This window comes from Somniosus microcephalus, chromosome 19, assembly GCF_052327205.1.
Source record: "Somniosus microcephalus isolate GS21.2 chromosome 19, FLI_Smic_1.0, whole genome shotgun sequence".
NCBI classification, from domain to species: Eukaryota; Metazoa; Chordata; class Chondrichthyes; order Squaliformes; family Somniosidae; genus Somniosus; species Somniosus microcephalus.
In genome coordinates, this window is record NC_141005.1 from 35,416,238 (window position 1) to 35,433,467 (window position 17,230).

General features: G+C 47.7%; 1 protein-coding gene across 2 annotated transcripts in view; it reads right to left on the reverse strand.

Annotated features, from left to right (window-relative positions):
• Window positions 1–17,230, reverse strand: part of rasal1a (RAS protein activator like 1a (GAP1 like)) — a 301,463-nt gene that overhangs the window by 194,917 nt on the left and 89,316 nt on the right. The window lies entirely within an intron of this gene.

Sequence of the window (17,230 nt, forward strand, 5' to 3'; positions counted from 1 at the left end):
TTGTGAGCTGAAGGCAGATGGTTGTTGCATCAGAGAATGCAGCAGCCATTCTGTCATCTCTGCCATTGAGATGCCGGAGCCTCCGCATCCCCAACGATTGAAGCCTGCAGGAAGAAACAAAGGTAAGGAAACTTTTTCTATCACTTTTCACTCATCTCACATACTTACCTCTCCACACTTGCACCCATCACTCACCTTCACAGTGCACTTTTGGACCCCTCCGACCCCCGCAGACCCACTGCTCGCCTCGCTGACCCTGGCGGGGTTTCCCGACGTCGGGAAGCCCGCACCTATGATGGAAAAATAGGGATAATCCTCTTAACTGCCTGTTAACTACCTGTTAACAGGCAGTTAAGTGGCTGTAATCCCCTTCCTGCCTCCAGGAGATGGGACCCGGCGCGGGTCGGGTACCCGCCTCCTGGGAAGATGGCGCGGTGGCGGGTTGGGGGCGGGATGGGTACCCGCCCCCAGATTCTGCCATTTTCCCAGCAGTCCCGCCTCCAAACCCGCCTTCCCAGGGCTGGCAAAATCACCCCCTTAGTTTCAAATGGATTAACGCCTTTATTCAAATAGCTGAAGAAGAAATTTCATACAAACATGATACCGGGTTTGCCTCTAATATCACACAAGGTTTACAATTAGAGAGTTTTTTAATATGTATATATAAAAATGAGAATAGATTTTAGTTAAATAAATACTGGATTCATTGTATCAGGTAAGTTGATAATGGCCCTGAATTTGCGATCAGTGTGACAGCGCACTCTCAGAGTACACCGTCATACCGCCTTTGAAATTGACCGGACATGCGCTAAATCCCGAACTTGCGATCTGTCAAGTTCTGAATTGACAGATGATCCACTGCAACTTTCAAGTCCCCATTGAAATAATGTGCTGGTGAAAAGTCAGGCTAATTGCCCACCTGCTACGCATCAATTACGCTGGAAAATTTTACAGCTGGTGCAAACAGGCGCAGGAGCCTATTTGCACAGCATAAGGGGAGGGGGGGATGAGAAAATTGTATAATAATTAAAAACGAACACGTAAAAGAACCTACCAGGCAGTTGTAAAGGCTCGGTTTGAGGGGCGAGATTGTTTTAATTTTTTTTTAAATCTTGCAGAGTCTTCCAGTAAACTATACTTACTCCAAAGTATTCCCTGTGCTTTTTAAAGCCAAGTACTATACTTGTCAAATAAATATAATTAATATCACACTGTTTAATTTGCAAGTTCTTTGATGTCAAGTTGAAATGTTTCCTGATTGGCTAATGAAAGGAGCCCCGCCCCACGTGATCCCAGGTATGCTTACGCACAACGGTGCACCCCCCGGGATCCGCGGGCCACCACACTGTGCACAACTCTGCAGTGTTTCAAAGCAACTTCTCGAAGGGGTGTTCACAGCAGGTAAGTGCGGATTCCGTTCAGAGGTCGGCGTTGTACTCCTAAGCTACACCACTGACCGCAAATTCAGTGCCATTATCTCATTCCTAACATGATGAAAATTTGTTGTGCAGGGTAACAATGAATGTACAGGACCAGAACTGACCACTACAGACCAGGTTGTATTAAGTTAACCAAGACCACGTCTCCCTCCCGACTAACCTAAATCTGTATACAAGCACTTTGTGTAGTTCACACCTACAGAGGACTATTGAATAGGATGTGGGGAGAACAGCTTTCATCCTGTACTGTGGTCAGTGCCAAGCTATTTTACCTTTTCACAGAGTAACAGAACTCAATATGCAACTTGTGACGCAGAGAAGAAAGGAATTATATTTGGAGCTAGGGTGACCTTTGAGAGTTGAAAATTCAATCTCTGCAGAGTACTTTAATAATGGCAGCTCGTCATGCCTGGAGCGAAGTGAGCAGAGCCCCAGGTCATGCAACAATGAAAGCTAAATTATCTTCCACCCCATAATATTCCCCATTAACATTCAACCAATAGCATTTCAATTGCTTGTACTTAAACAGAACTAACGCCAAGTCTGTTGTATAGTTTGAAAAATGTAGAAGTGCACTTTAAAGACACGATCAATGGTCATCTCGAAGCTACAGGGGGCAGCCAGCATGGTTTTCAAATAGGCCATGTGTCACAAATCTTCTGTAATTCATTCAGGAAGTTACTAATTTAATGGACTAAGACTAACTAACTAATGGATGTAAAATAAAAATAAACTTGGATTCTCAAAAGACCTTTCACAAGGTTTCACAGACAAGTTTTTGAAGAACATAAAGATAGATGAAATTGGTCTTCTAACACAAAACAGGAGGTCATAGAATCATACAGCACTGAAGGAGGCCATTCAGCCCACCATGTCTCTGCCGGCTCTTTGAAAGAGCTGTCCAATTAGTCCCACTTCCCTGCTCTTGCTGCATACCCCTGCAAATTTTGCCTTCATATTGTCAAGGACACTGTAGGGGAGACTGATTAGCATTCAAATGGTATCCGAACAAAATAAGGTCCAGTGGGAAATTTGGATGTGAATGATTTTCTGGCCATTTAAAAGGATGATTGGAAAATCATGCACCTGAATTTCCGATATGCAGGGTAAGGCTCCTTCAGGAACACAAAGTCAGAAAATAGCCCCTATAGTACCAGAGTTGAAAAATGTAGGCCATAATGTTATTCCCTGGACTTCACTTGCTTGTTCAAGTGGTCAGAAAGAAATTTCAAACATTTTCTTTTTGGATGTTTTATCTGTGGCCATTCATCTCCATCATGAGACTAAGTTCATGACTGTGAAACTAGTTTGTTGAAAGGAATCGGCTTGCTTGGTCAATTGACGTTTTCTTATGAACAGTGATATGATATATATCACCACAATCTTGCTTATTTATTATTCGCGGATGGTCACACATTGTGTAAAAGTGACAGTTTGGCCCAATGGTAGCACTCCTGCCTTCAAGTCAGAAGGTCATGGGTTCAACCCCCTCTCTAGGAGACTTGATCACATAATCTAGACTGTTCAGTGCAGTACTGAGAGAGAGTGCTTCCTTTCAGGTGAGATGTTAATCCAAGGTTTCACCGGGGAGGGCTCCCGGTGTTCTGGCCAACATTAATCCTTCAATTAACACCTCCAAAAATAGATTAACTGGTCATTTATCTTATTGCTGTTTGTGGGACCTTGCTGTGCACACAATCGCTGCTGCATTTGCCTATAAAATAACAGTGACTACACTTCAAAAGTAATGAATTGCCTGTGAAGGGCCTTTAGATGTCCTGAGGATATGAACGTGCTATATAAATGCAATTTCTTTCTTTAATCACCCCATGGTAAACTGCACACTCTGCTGCTTCTCATTATGTACCTTCTTCATTTAAACTGAAATATCGGTTTGTGCTACTGAATAAAATAAATAGGAAGTAGTTGCTTTGCAATCTATTCCAAGTGCAGTTCATTACACAAACCAACCTTCTAAATCTGTGATAAGCTGCATAATTTCTCGCTGAGGACAGTGCAGTTCCGGCTTTGTGAAGGTATTTAACTCTTGATCCATGAAGCTACACCTACACAGCTTCTTGAGCTGTCATAACAAATTCATTCACTATGCCCACTCTCTTGACTGAAGGTCATGACAGCAGATGAGGCAAAGAATAGAACATCAATTCCCATATTAAGCAATCCTTTACGTTGTGTTATTCAGACATGATAGGCATGTATTTTTCCCCCACTTTTATTCACGGTGTCCTGACTTTAGACTGATGCCTTGAGTTTCTGCTCATGTCTGTGATCATTCTACCAGTTTTTTTTAATGTTAAAGGGGATCTGTCTATGGCAAAATGGGGCGATTTCTGTATTTTATGTTGTTTAGTTTCAGATAGGTAGCATTATTCCACTTTAAAATAGGCTTTAGCCAGCTGCATCTATATGGGAATCTCATTGTTGCTGTGGCAATGCTGACTAATGCATGTAAGCATCAGAACTATCAACATAGGGCCGTATTTTGCGACCCCTACGGGAGCGTACGAGGTGCGCACGCGCCCGTAAGAGCCGCGCCAGTTCTGGGGTTTAGGCGTGCGAATCGCATGCGCTAAAACCCGGAACTTGCGAGATCATCCGCCTGCCCAGGAGAAGGGCCTCTGCGGGTGGAGAGTTGCGCTACTTGCCCAACTTCCGTCCACTGAATGCCTGTGAAATTCTTACGCAAGGTAAAAACAGGCGTAAGGCCAGCTTTTACCAGCATAATAGTTTTAAAAAATAGAAAAATAAAATGTTATACTCATTTATGCATTAAAAACCCTGTCCAATAAGGTAAGTTTATTTTTAACCCTGGTATAACATATACTTTTTCTTTCAAAAAATTAAATTGTTGTTTAAAATATTTAATTAAATGGAATTTTAAATAAGTAATTTTTTCTTTATTTATTTCATGTGTTGGTGTATTTTTTAAGCGATCCCCATTCATACTTATGGGAGTTCCATACGGATGGAACTTCCATAAGTATGAATGGGGATTCTCTTCTTTTATTGGTTGAGCCGGCCCACGTGATCCCAGGGGTGCTAGCGAACCGCATGTGCCCCTGGGATATCAATTTCAATTTTATTTGTCACATAACCAAATACAAGAAGTGAAATCCAGTCAGTGAAATGCTTTTTTCTTAACGAGCCGAGCGCACCAAGCAGCAAAGGACACTTAGCTGCCTGGTACGCACGGAGCCCGCAAGGACGGCAGCCATCTTCATCGGCGCCATCACAATAGGGTACGCTCTCGCCTTACACCGCCTTTCCCGCACTCCTGCCCGACAATCTTCAGCCGCCGTGGTACCGACGTCCCGGCGCCTGCTTCTCCCTGGCTCTCCTTCCACCCGGTCTGACCTCCGAGCCTCCCGCGGTGTCCAACCTTCCAGGGCCAGCTTTTCCCGCCCTCGGTCCGCTGGCTGCCTCCCCTCCTATCGGTTCGACCTCCGAGCCTCCCGCCGAGGAGCTGCCGGCCGCCGTGCTACAGCGGGTCGTGGTGGCCTCCATCGCTGCTTCTGCTGCCTCCCCGCCGACTCGCCGAACTCATCAGCGCTGATGCACAGCGTCTGTAGCGGGAGTGGGCCGACTGACTCAGGGAGAGCGCTTACCCTGCGACCGCCACGGACGCCATCTAAAGAACAAAAGATATGTGGGCCTCTGCCCGTGCGTACCCAGAGCGGTCCAGGATCGCAAGTCTCCACACCTCCAGGGCCATCAGGTACATTCGTAGATTTTTTTTTACAGGTCGGAGGCATCCGCCCGCGGGAAGCCTCCGATCGCTAATTTTGGCCCAATGTCAGTAAGAGGTCTGAAAGGTTCTCTGTGTTTTTTCCTGTGTTCAGAATTAAGTCAAAAACAGGGCTGTTTAGTAGCTCGAGGAACTATTTATATATACTTATTGACAAATGGGCAAATGGGAAAATTCAGGTTCTCTGTTGAAAAACTATTAAAGAAAAATGGTTTGCCAGCGACGCCCATATCCCGAGAATGAATAAAGAGCACATTTTAAAAAACTGATTTGGTGATTCTTCCCTCCTCCCCAAAACCTTTCTTTCTCAGTTACTTACATCATTGCAAAAGAGATTTCTTTTCCCCCATAATTCCCAGAATGGAATTGTTTTTCTTGTTGAACTTATTGTTGATGAAACGCTGCACTAGCGGGGGTTTTCCCAACGTTGACGACCACTTTCATCTCGTGCCATGTTCTGATCAACAAACTGCAACCATGATATCTCATCTCTGCAACAAGGCATCTCAAGTGTTCCGTTCCAGCCATGGTGCAAACATCAGCCCATCAGCTACACAAAAACTTCATCCCAGACAATGGGGATCATTTTGACTTTGGGTGATAGTATAAAACGGGCAATTGCAAATCAGCAGCCCATTTCACACTATCGCTCAGGTCAAAATTACATAAGAACATAAGAAATAGGAGCAAGAACAGGCCATTCGACCCCTCGAGCCTGCTCGCCATTTAATGAGATCATGGCTGATCCGATTTTGGCCTCAACTCCACTTTCCTGCCCGCTCCCCATAGCCCTCGACTCCCTTATTGCTCAAAAATCTGTCCCTCTCAGCCTTGAATATATTCAATGACTCAGCCTCCACAGCTCTCTGGGGTAAAGAATTCCAAAGATTCATGACTCTCTGAGAGAAGAAATTCCTCCTCATCTCCGTCTTAAATGGGCGACCCTTTATTCTGAGACTATGCCCCCTCATTCTAGATTCCCTGATGAGGGGAAACATCCTCTCAGCATCAACCCTGTCCAACCCCCTCAGAATCTTATATGTTTCAACTAGCTGAAGTGCCCGGCGGTGCCGAGGCTTTTTCGAGGGAATGTTGTTGTTGTTGGAAGAGAGAGAGAGAGCGACTGGGGGGAAGAGAGAGAGCGACTGGGGGGAAGAGAGAGAGCGACTGGGGGGAAGAGAGGGAGGGGGGGAGGGGAGGGGAGGGGGAGAGGGGAGGGGGAGGGGAAGGGGGGAGGAGGAGGGGAGGGGGAAGAGGGGAGGGGAAGAGGGGAGGGGAGGGGGAGGAGGGGAGGGCGGGAGGGAGGAGGGGGGAGGGGAGGGGGAGGGCGGGGAAGGGGGGGAGGGGAGGGGGAGGGCGGGGAAGGGGGGAGGGGAGGGGGGAGGAAGGGAGGGGGGAGGGGAGGAAGGGAGGGGGGAGGGGAGGGGGAGGGGGGAGGAAGGGAGGGGGGGGAGGGGAGGGGGAGGGCGGGGAAGGGAGGGCGAGGGGGAGGAAGGTAGGGAGGGGGGGAAGGGAGGGGAGGGGGGGAAGGGAGGGCAGGGGGGGAAGGGGGGGGAGGGAGAGCGGGGGTCGCCCCCCCGAGGTGAAGACCGCCGATTGCGCGCGCAGCAGGAGCTGAGACTGTCGGCCGGCGGGCCCGGTTGCCAGGGTAACCGTGACACTGACCAAGCCAGAGAGAGAGACGCCGCGTCTCAGCTGCTCCTGCTGCGCGCGCGGCCCCCCACCCCCCCCGCCCGAGGGTCGCGGCCCCCCCCGCCCCCCCGAGGTGAAGACCGCCGATTGCGGCTGCGCGAGACGTCCGGCGGGCCCGGTTGCCAGGGTAACGCTGGACGCTCAGCAAGCCCCGCCCCCCGGCCAGCCAGAGAGAGACAGCGGGTCTCAGCTCCTGCTGCGCGCGCACCCTAGCGGCGCTGGGCTGAGGCTGGCCCTCCAGCCTTCGAGTGGGGCCGGGAGGTGCCTAGCTCGGGCGTGGGTGCGGAGGAGACGCCGAGGCTTCTAGGCCTACCTGGAAAAACGGGGAAAGGTAGGAAAATTAATGAGATTAGATAAGTTAATTACTTTCTAAATCATTTTTTTAAAAAACAATATGTGTTTTAAAAGCAACGTTTTTTTTTAAGACGTAGAAAGCGGGAAAAAGAAAGGAAAAGTTTGGAATCAAGATGGCGGCGACTCACCTCGGTTCAGAACGATAAAGCCCGGCCACACACGCACCGATTGGCCCGGCGGCACACGCCAGCAACCCGGCGTACGATTGGTCAAGCTCGAGGTCACTCTGTCGGTCACTCTGTCGCTAATGAGCGGATAATGAGATGCTAATGAGCGGAATGTTGAAGGTTTTTGGGATACCGCGGGCGCAATTTTAGCCCGGCCGAAACGTAAATACGCTTAAAACCGTCTCGGAAGCGTAAGCTTTCTTTGGAGGTAACGCGCGCGTAGGTACGCCCTGTAACTTTCGAGTGCATACCCGCAACGCACACGCGATGACAGACAGATAGATAGATAGACAGAAAGACAGAAAGACAGATAGACAGAAAGACAGAAGTACCGATTTATATATATAGATAAGATCACCTCTCATTCTTCTAAACTCCAATGAGTATAGGCCCAACCTGCTCAACCTTTCCTCATAAGACAACCCTTCCATATCAGGAATCAACCTAGTGAACCTTCTCTGAACTGCCTCCAATGCAAGTATATCCCTCCTTAAATAAGGGGACCAAAACTGTATGAGGTACTCTAGGTGTGGCAAGACTTCCCTACTTTTATGCTCTATCCCCCATGAAATAAAGGCCAACATCCCATTTGCCTTCCTAATTACTTGCTGAACCTGCATGTTAACTTTTTGTGTTTCATGTACAAGGACACCCAAATCCCTCTGTACCGCCGCATTCTGTAGTCTTTCTCCATTTAAATATTTTTCTTTTCTATTCTTCCTACCAAAGTGGATAACTCCACATTTTCCCACATTATACTCCATTTGCCAAATTCTTGTCCACTCACTTAACCTATCCCTTTGCAGACTCTTTGGGCTCGATTTTCATTGGGCCGTGGAGGCGGGATTGGAGGCGTGTGGGGGGTTAAAATTGCAAAAACTGGTGAGTGGGCCGGGTGGGCCCAACCCCGCCTCCATCCCGCCGCCAAGCAATTTTCACTCATTCGTGTCTAATGATCCCGTCTCCGTCCCGCTTCCAAGAGGCGGGATAGGCCGTTAAATTGCCTCTATAATGCCATTTTGAAAGGCCTTTGAGTTTTTAATCCTTTTCCCACGTGAAACACGCTTGTTCTGAAAAACGACGGTGAAACCTGGCGGGAGCACAAGTGGATTGCTGACTATCAGCTGCAGCTCAAACATTAAATAGGAGATTTGATCAGCCATCATTTGCAGGTGGCAGGACTTTGTTGTCTCAGGTCTGGGGGAACATTTAGAAGGCATAACCACAGCTGTGGAAGTTTGGAGCCTGACACCCATCTCCAGTGTGACCTCCTGGGAAACCCCTCTCGCCACCTTCACTGAGCGCTTCCTCAACTGAGGCATACACCAGAAGCATGGGAGCCATTTATTTCCTTCCCTTCTGGATATTAGTTGAGGACGAAGACCAGCCACGGCAACTGCAGAACCAGGAACAACAGCAGCACCAACAGCAGCAGCAACAACAGGAGCGCCAAGCTGCTGCTCACCCACCTGAAGCTGCCAGAAGGGGCCAGCATATGGAAGCCCGTCGGCACAGGAGATACCCCCCAAACAGGGTCTACAGACACAGGGTCAGCTACCTCAACATGTCTGAGCAGCAGTGCCAAAGGCAGCTCCGACTTTCGAGAGAGGTAGTGGGTGACATCTGTGCAATGCTGCAACAAAACCTGCAGGCCAGAGCACCAGGTGGACAGCTCTTACCAGTGGCCGTCAAAGTCACCACCGCACTCAACTTTTTTGCCTCAGGCTCATTCCAGGGATCTGCAGCAGACATCAGCGGCATCTCCCAGGCGGCCGCACACACTTACATCACGCAGGTAACCGATGCCTCTTTGCCATCGCGCACAATCACATCCATTTCACCAATGATCAAGCAAGTGTCACAGCGCGTGTAGTTGGATTAGCTAATCTGGCAGTCTTTCCAAGGGTGCAGGGCGTCGTTGACTGCACACACATGGCCCTTAAGGCACCCCATCACAATCCAGGTATTTTTGTCAACCACAAGGGCTTCCACTCCCTTAACGTTCAGCTGGTGTGTGACCACAAGAAGGAAATTTTGCATGTTTGTGCCAAGTACCCTGGCAGTTGCCATGACTCCTTCATACTGTGCCAGTCTAGTGTGCCTCCGCTATTCAGTCCGCCAGACCAACTTAACGGATGGCTACTTGGAGACAAAGGCTATCCCCTGAAGACGTGGCTAATGACGCCGTTGAGAAGACCATCCAACGAAGCTGAGGGGAGCTACAACTCCAGCCACATGTCCACCAGAGCCATAATCGAGCAAACCATTGGTTTGCTGAAGATGTGCTTCAGATGCCTGGATAGATCAGGTGGAGCCCTGCAGTACTCAGTAGCCAGGGTCTCCAGAATCATTGTGGTTTTCTGTGCACTTCACAACATGGCACAGCATCGTGGCTTGCAGATTCCTGAGAACCAAGTGGCTCATCACATATCCTCCTCAGATGAGGAGGAGGAGACCGAAAACAAACATCTTGCAGAGGCCCATCAACCAGCGGCAGCAGTACGCGAGAACATTGCTGCCCGGGATGCAAGGAACACACTCATCTTGGCCAGATTCGCTTAGCTTAGCCAATCAAGCACTTTTGCCTTGCAGCTTCTTACCTGAGCATCGACAATGGCCAAGGAGAAGCGGATTCCTAGCAATTTGACCACCATACTGACAATTGCAAGTAATCCTAAGCCCTCAATGTGAAAGTCCCATTCGCGAAACGACACATGCCACAACTACAGCAGTAGCCATCAGATTTTTTATTTACATTATTTTTCTGATGGCTTTTTCACAGAAAACATCAAATTTCACCCAAGTGACTACCCTTGTGATTATTTGTGCAGTATCTTTCTCTTACGCGTGCTCCTATTGGTGCTTCCCCTGTGGCTTCAGCAGATGTGGAAGCCCCTTGCTCACTTTCCTGCTGCTCCTGTCTCGACACCTTTGGTGGGCGTCCTCTGGGGTTGCGAACCTGTGAGGGCTAGGCAACAGTCTGCTGCTCCTGCGGCTGTGCAGTGGTTGAGACGCCGATCTCAGTTGGGTGTGGACTCTGGTGGGGCTCTGACTAAGGGCTCTGCAGTGGCATGGAAGTGTGAGCACTTGGAGAGAAGCCCCCACTTTCTTGATGTCTGCCACCAACTTCCCTCTCATAGGTCAGGTCCCCCTCAGCGCTTGCAAGTGGCTTGAGAGCACCTTGCTGCACATCAGGGGGGCCATGGGGACCCGTATCTGCACTGGCAGTCCTACTCAGAAGGACTTCCATGAAGGTCTGGTTTCTCTGTTCAATAGATGACCATTGCTCCTCCAGAGATGTCATTCTATTCTGAACACTCACCATGTTTTCTGCACTCTGGCGACTTATCACCTCCATGGAGGTTGTCATCCTTTCCATGGTGATGCGTACATGTGCCAATGACTCCACAAAGGCTCTGCTCATGTTCGCTATGGACTCCTCCATTCGCTCCACACTCGCAGCGACCCTAGAGACAAAACCTGCCAGAGACTCCTGCATCTGTTCCTGGAGTTCCAGCACCGCTGATCTTATGGATGGACCCAGAGGCAGAGGGTCGACATGCAGCTGAGCCGAGCTGGCAGAGTCCTGCGCCCTCCGACTAGAACTCTCCACTGCTGTCCCTGTCTCCACAATCTGCTGATGCTCACTTGTGAGCTGTGATACACCAGGTGACAACACTACTCTATGTCCCGAAGGTCCCACCGAGGTGTGAGTGTCTGCGCTGGTGCTGGGTGCGCTGAATTCTGCTAACGCTGCGCCCTCAGAGGTTGCAGCTTCCTCTGAGGAGTCTTGAGGCTCAGGCTGTTCCTCGTGGATAGTGGGGACGGGTGCTTCTGATGGTCCTGTGGGGGAGTAAAGGAAAGAGTCAGAGATGTGATGCCAAGGTTACATGCGCATTACATATTGCAGATGATCATAAGTCTATCTGTTAGCGCTTCAGAATCATTATCAGTGACTCATGCAATGTCATTGAGAGAGATGTAAAACTATTCTGTCACCAGCTTGCTGTGATGCGCCCGTCTGTCCGTCCTCCACTTGCGCATCTTCCTCCACTCCTACAATCTCCAGGACCGCCTCCTCCCAGGGGGTGAGGTGGGCTACTGAGGGTGGCCCTCCTCCTGTCCTTGCTCTTTCTCGCTTATTGTGAGCTCTCTTTTCCTGCAATGAGGGAGACAAGTGGAGGTTGAGTGAGAATGAAGGAGTGAGTGTAGAGATTCCATAGCATAGATACTTAGAAGGAGACAAAGATGGAGTGAGGTGGCAAGACCAAGGGCAGACGTTGGAACTCAATTGGCCAATTAAGTTAAAATCGCATCAATCTCCCACATCGATTTAGATTCGGGTGGATAACACGAAATGCGGATTGCACGACCCCAGCCCGCCCCTGAATTAAAATCCCCTGTGTGTTGTCAGTTGTTTTCATAGCATCACAGTGATAGGGAGTGTGAGGGCTGCATAGTCGAATATTTAGGTGAATGTGACCATAGAGAGAGAGGAAATGGGTAAGGGTGCATAAATGTCAGTGTCAAGTAGGATGTGGAGGAAGAGATTGCTAAAGCTGAGTGCTCGTGAGGAGAGGCAATAGGGATCAGATTGAGGGTGATGGGAAATTCATACTCACTTTTCCAGTGCGCAGAAGGTCATGAAATCTCTTCCTGCACTGAATCCAGGTTCTGCGGGTTACTGATAATGAGTTGACCTCCTCTGCCACCTGGATCCACACAGCCTTGGTCTGCTGGGGAGGCTTCTTCCTCCCTGAAGAAGGGAAGAGCACCTCTTTATGAGCTCTTGCTCCCTCAACTAAAGCCTGCAAGGCAACATCATCAAACCTGGGAGCAGACCTAGGTCTCTCGCTGGTCATTCTGCCTCCAGGTCCCTGTAGCATGAAAGGCCAAAAGGTTGGCAGTCTGCAGAAGAAGCAAGGCTTGTTGCAGACCTTAAATGCAGCAGCAATGATGATGTCATCGGAGGCGACTTTCAGACTGGAAAAACTCATTTGCCATGGGTTCCCACATGTTGGAACTCAATTGGCCAATCAAGTTAAAATCGCATCAATCTCCCACATCGATTTAGATTCGTCTGGATAACACGAAATGCAGATTACACGACCCCAGCCTGCCCCTGAATTAAAATCCAGCCCTTTATGTCCTCCTCACAAGTTGCTTTCCCAGCCATCTTTGTATCGTCTGCAAATTTGGCTACAATATACTCACTTCCTTCATCCAAGTCATTAATATAGATTGAAAATAGTTGAGGCTCCAGCACTGATCCCTGTGGCACCCCACTAGTTACAGACTGCCACCCTGAAAATGACACATTTATCCCGACTCTCTGTTTTCTGTTAGTTAGCCAATCCTCTATCCAATCTAATATATTACCCCCAAAACCATGAGTTCTTATCTTATGCAGTAACCTTTTATGTGGCACCTTGTCGAATGCCTTTTGGAAATCCAAATACAGTACATCTACTGGTACCCCTGTATCCACCCTGCTCGTTACCTCCTCAAAGAACACTGATAGATTTGTCAAACATGATCTCCCTTTCCTAAAACCATGTTGACTCTCTTTGATTGTATTATGATTTTCTAAATGCCCTGCTACTTCTTTAATCATGGATTCGAGCATTTTGCCAATGACAGATGTTAGGCTAACTGGCCTATAGCTTCCTGCTTTCTGTCTCCCTCCCTTTTGAATAAGGGCATTACTGTACATTTGCGGTTTTCCAATCCGCAGGGACTTTTCCAGAGTCAAGGGAATTTTGGAAGATTACAACCAATGCATCCACTATCTCTGCAGCCACTTCTTTTAAGACCCTAGGATGCAGGCCATCAGGTCCAGGGGACTTGTCAGCCTTTAGACCCATAATTTTGCCTAGCACTTTTTCTCTAGTGATAGTGATTGTTTTAAGTTCCTCCCTCCCTTTTGCCCCTTGATTTTCTACTATTACTGGGATGTTTTTAGTGTCCTCTACTGTGAAGGCAGATACAAAATATTTGTTCAAATTCTCTGCCATTTCCTTGTTTCCCATTATTATTTCCCCAGTCTCGTCCTCTAAGGGACCAACGTTTATTTTAGCTACTCTCTTCCATTTTATATACTTGTAGAAGCTCTTACTGTCAGTTTTTATATTTCTTGCTACTTTACTCTCATAAGCTATTTTCTCCCTTTTTATTATTTTTTACCCCCAACATCTTTAGCTCACAATTTTTATTTAACAGCTTAAACTGTATAAAATGCTGATTTTTGTTAATGCTATTTTAATGTTAAGTGTGAGCTTTGGCTCAGTGGTCACACTCACGTCTCTCACTCAGAAGGTCGTGGATGAGAGGCCACATCTGCTTTCTCAGGTGGACGTAATAGATCTCATGGCACTATTCAAAGAAGGGCAGGGGAATTATCCCCAGTGTCCTGGCCAATATTTATACCTGAATCAACACCATTAAAAACAGATTAACTGGTCATTTATCGCATTGCTCTTTGTGGGACCTTGCTGAGAGTAAATTGGCGGTTGCATTTCCCTACATTACAACAGTGCCTACACTTCTAACGTACTTCATCGTCTATGAGCCGCTTTGGGGTGTCTAGAAATGGATAAATAAGTAAAAAGGATTGTGGCTAGGAGTGCAATTTATGAATATGCTTGCTGAGAATTTGATCTCAACAGCTCATTTAGTTCTGTAAATTGCCTGTCAACAGGAATCCTGAAGGAGTAGAGTTTGAAAACAAATTAAGGTATTTTAATTTGCTGCTGTCTGTTTGGGGGATATATGATCGTACTGAGGACATCTTTTTTTAAAGATTCTGGGGAAAACTTTTTAAATTCTTATTAGTTTTCCTAGTGACAAACACCACACAAATAAAATTAGTGTATATAGATAGTATTTAAAATGAGACTCTTAAATGAGAAATTGACCTTTATGTAATCCTAATCTCAATGAAATATGACTAGAGCCTTTCACATGAAAGTAATTTCTTAGGAACACTTATAACTGACAGGCTATTGTGAACTGTCAACAGAGGCCTAAGGAGAAGCCATTAAATCTACTCAGTCAATCAGCACAAAGAAGGAAACTAATGCACTCAACTATCTGAACAATGGCAAAGTGCAGTTTTGTGTATATAAGCTTCTAGTCTTCCTCTATAAAATCAGACATGACCACAAAACAAACACACGTAGAATGGAGATAGCTTTCTACTTTGCCATCATTAAAAGCCTATCTCAGCAGTTTTTATATGTTCCTGAACCAAGTCCATAGCACTTCATTTATTTGACCTCATGCTATTTTCCAATCATCTGACTGCTTGGTAAAGGGCAAATTCAAAAACAGCATCAGCCATCTATAACTAGAATTCCCACTTGTTGCCAGGATACCTGATTCTGCAAACCGATCCTGCTCTTTATCTGAATTACAAATCTTAATATTCAATGGAAACAGAATGTTCTACATGAATTACCAGAAGATTTCTGACAGATCTACTCAGCTCCCTTGCTTTAGAATCAGAGAGGCCTGAAAAGCCTTAGGGGGTTATTTTGGTGAAAGGGTGAAAACAGGCACTAAATGGGTGCTGTTGTAATAAGACAAGCCTGTTTGAAAGTCTGGATTTGGCACGCAATTTTGGTCCTAATTGCTGATTACAATAATTTGAATTTGCCTGGCGGCGCTAATTCAGACACCTGCAGGTTTAGCACTCAAGTGCTGATTAGACGCAATTTTCATGGAATAATATGTGGGCTCCACGCACCCACTTCCACTGAAGGTATGGAGTGGGCTGGCTGACTCACAGCGGCAAGTTTCAGGATGGCTCAGGGAGTGAGGGAGAGGGTGCACAGGTTCTCGGACGTGGCATTGGAGATTCAGAGGAGGAGGGATGTCCTGTACCCACAGAGGGGAAGCAGTCCACCTCGCCTCCTGTCCCTCTCTCCTGCAGTAGATGCTGCTGCTCTACCTGGCCTCATCTCCTCCTCCCATTCCTCTTGCAGAACAAGGGGGATCCCTAGCAAGATGTCAGTGACCAAGCACTCCCTTTCTCCTAGTAACTCCTATAAGGTGTCCAATAAGGTGGAGTAGCACAGCACACACTCAGAGAATTTCCAGAATAAATGTTGATAGTGTGTTGGTGAAGTCTTGACAAAGTGTCCCAGAAAGTCTCCCGATGTGTTTCAAAAGTCCCCTTTAAACCTCCAGCAGCAAGTGACCAGTAAAAGGTGAGCACAGCTTTAAGCAGTGCTCGAAATTCTCAGCAATGACTTTTTTACTCATGTTCAGCTGGTCGCTGTTAGGAGAGTTTGTTAAATAAAATCCACTAAAATGGCATGCAGCCTCTTTAATAAGCGCTAGCAGGCAATTTAATTGTCAATTAGCCCCTTAACGATCCTCTGGGCGACAGTTACTTCTTCTTAGGCAGTCCCTCGGAACCAAAGATGACTTGCTTCCACATTAAAATGAGTTCTCAGGTGACTGATGAGTCCATTGCAGGACCTACAGTCTCTGTCACAGGTGGGGCAGACGGTGGTTGAAGGGGCGGGTGGGTAGGCTGCTTTGTTGACTTGCGCTGCTTGCGTTTGGCTTCCGCTTGCTCCCAGCGAAGAGACTCGAGATGTCCGGCGCCTTCCCGGATGCTTCTCCTCCACTTTGTGCGGTCTTGGGCCAGGGATTCCCAGGTGTCGATGGGGATGTTGCACTTTTTCAAGGAGGCTTTGAGGGTGTCCTTGAAATGTTTCCTCTGCCCACCTGGGGCTCTCTTGCCGTGTCAGAGCTCCGAGTAGAGTGCTTGTTTTGGGAGTCACGTATCGGGCATGCGGACGATGTGACCCGTCCATCGGAGCTGATCGAGCGTGGTCAAAGCTTCAATGTTGGGGATGTTAGCCTGAGCAAGAACACCGCCGTTGGTGTGCCTATCCTGCCAGTGGATTTGCAGGATCTTGCGGAGGCAGCATTGATGGTACCTCTCCAATGTTTTGAGGTACCTGCTGTACATGGTCCATGTCTCTGAGGCATACAGCAGGCGGGTATCACTGCTGCTCTGTAGACCATGAGCTTAGTGCCGGGTTTGAAGTCCTGGTCTTCAAACACTCTCTTCCTCAGGCTGCACTGGCACACTGAAGGCGGTGTTGGACTTTGTCATCGACGTCTGCCCTTGTTGACAGTAGGCTCCCGAGGTATGGAAAGTGGTCCACGCTGTCCAAGGCCTTATCGTGGATTTTGATAATCAGGGGGCAGTACTGTGTGGCGGGGGCAGGTTGGTAGAGGACCTTTGTCTTACGGATGTTTAGTGTAAGGCCCATGCTCTCGTACGTTTCGGTGAAGGTGTTGACGATGGTTTGGAGTTCGACCTCCGAGTGAGCGCAGACACAAGCGTCGTCTGCATACTGTAATTTGACGACAGAGGATGGGACGACCTTGGATCTGGGCTGGAGGCAACGGAGGTTGAACAGTTTCCCGTTTGTTCTGTAAATTAGCTCCACTAAGTAAACTAGCACTGGCCTCAACACCTTTACCAAGATGGCGTCTTGTGCTAAATGAGGCTAAACAGACATTGCAGCTTATGACACCACCTTGGCCATCTCTTTACCTCTTTAGCGCCTAAAGTATTCGGCCTGAATCACCCCCCTTACAATTTAATGATAATGGAGCACTGCAATCAATTCAGATCAATTTGCCCAAATACATAGACATTTTCAAATAGAGTCACACAATCAGGTCTTTACATGGATGGGATCAGACTCAACAATTACACCTGAACACAGTACCTCAAACTATAATCACTCTGTTCATTTTACTATCGTGATATTGTAAGCACAATTCTGACA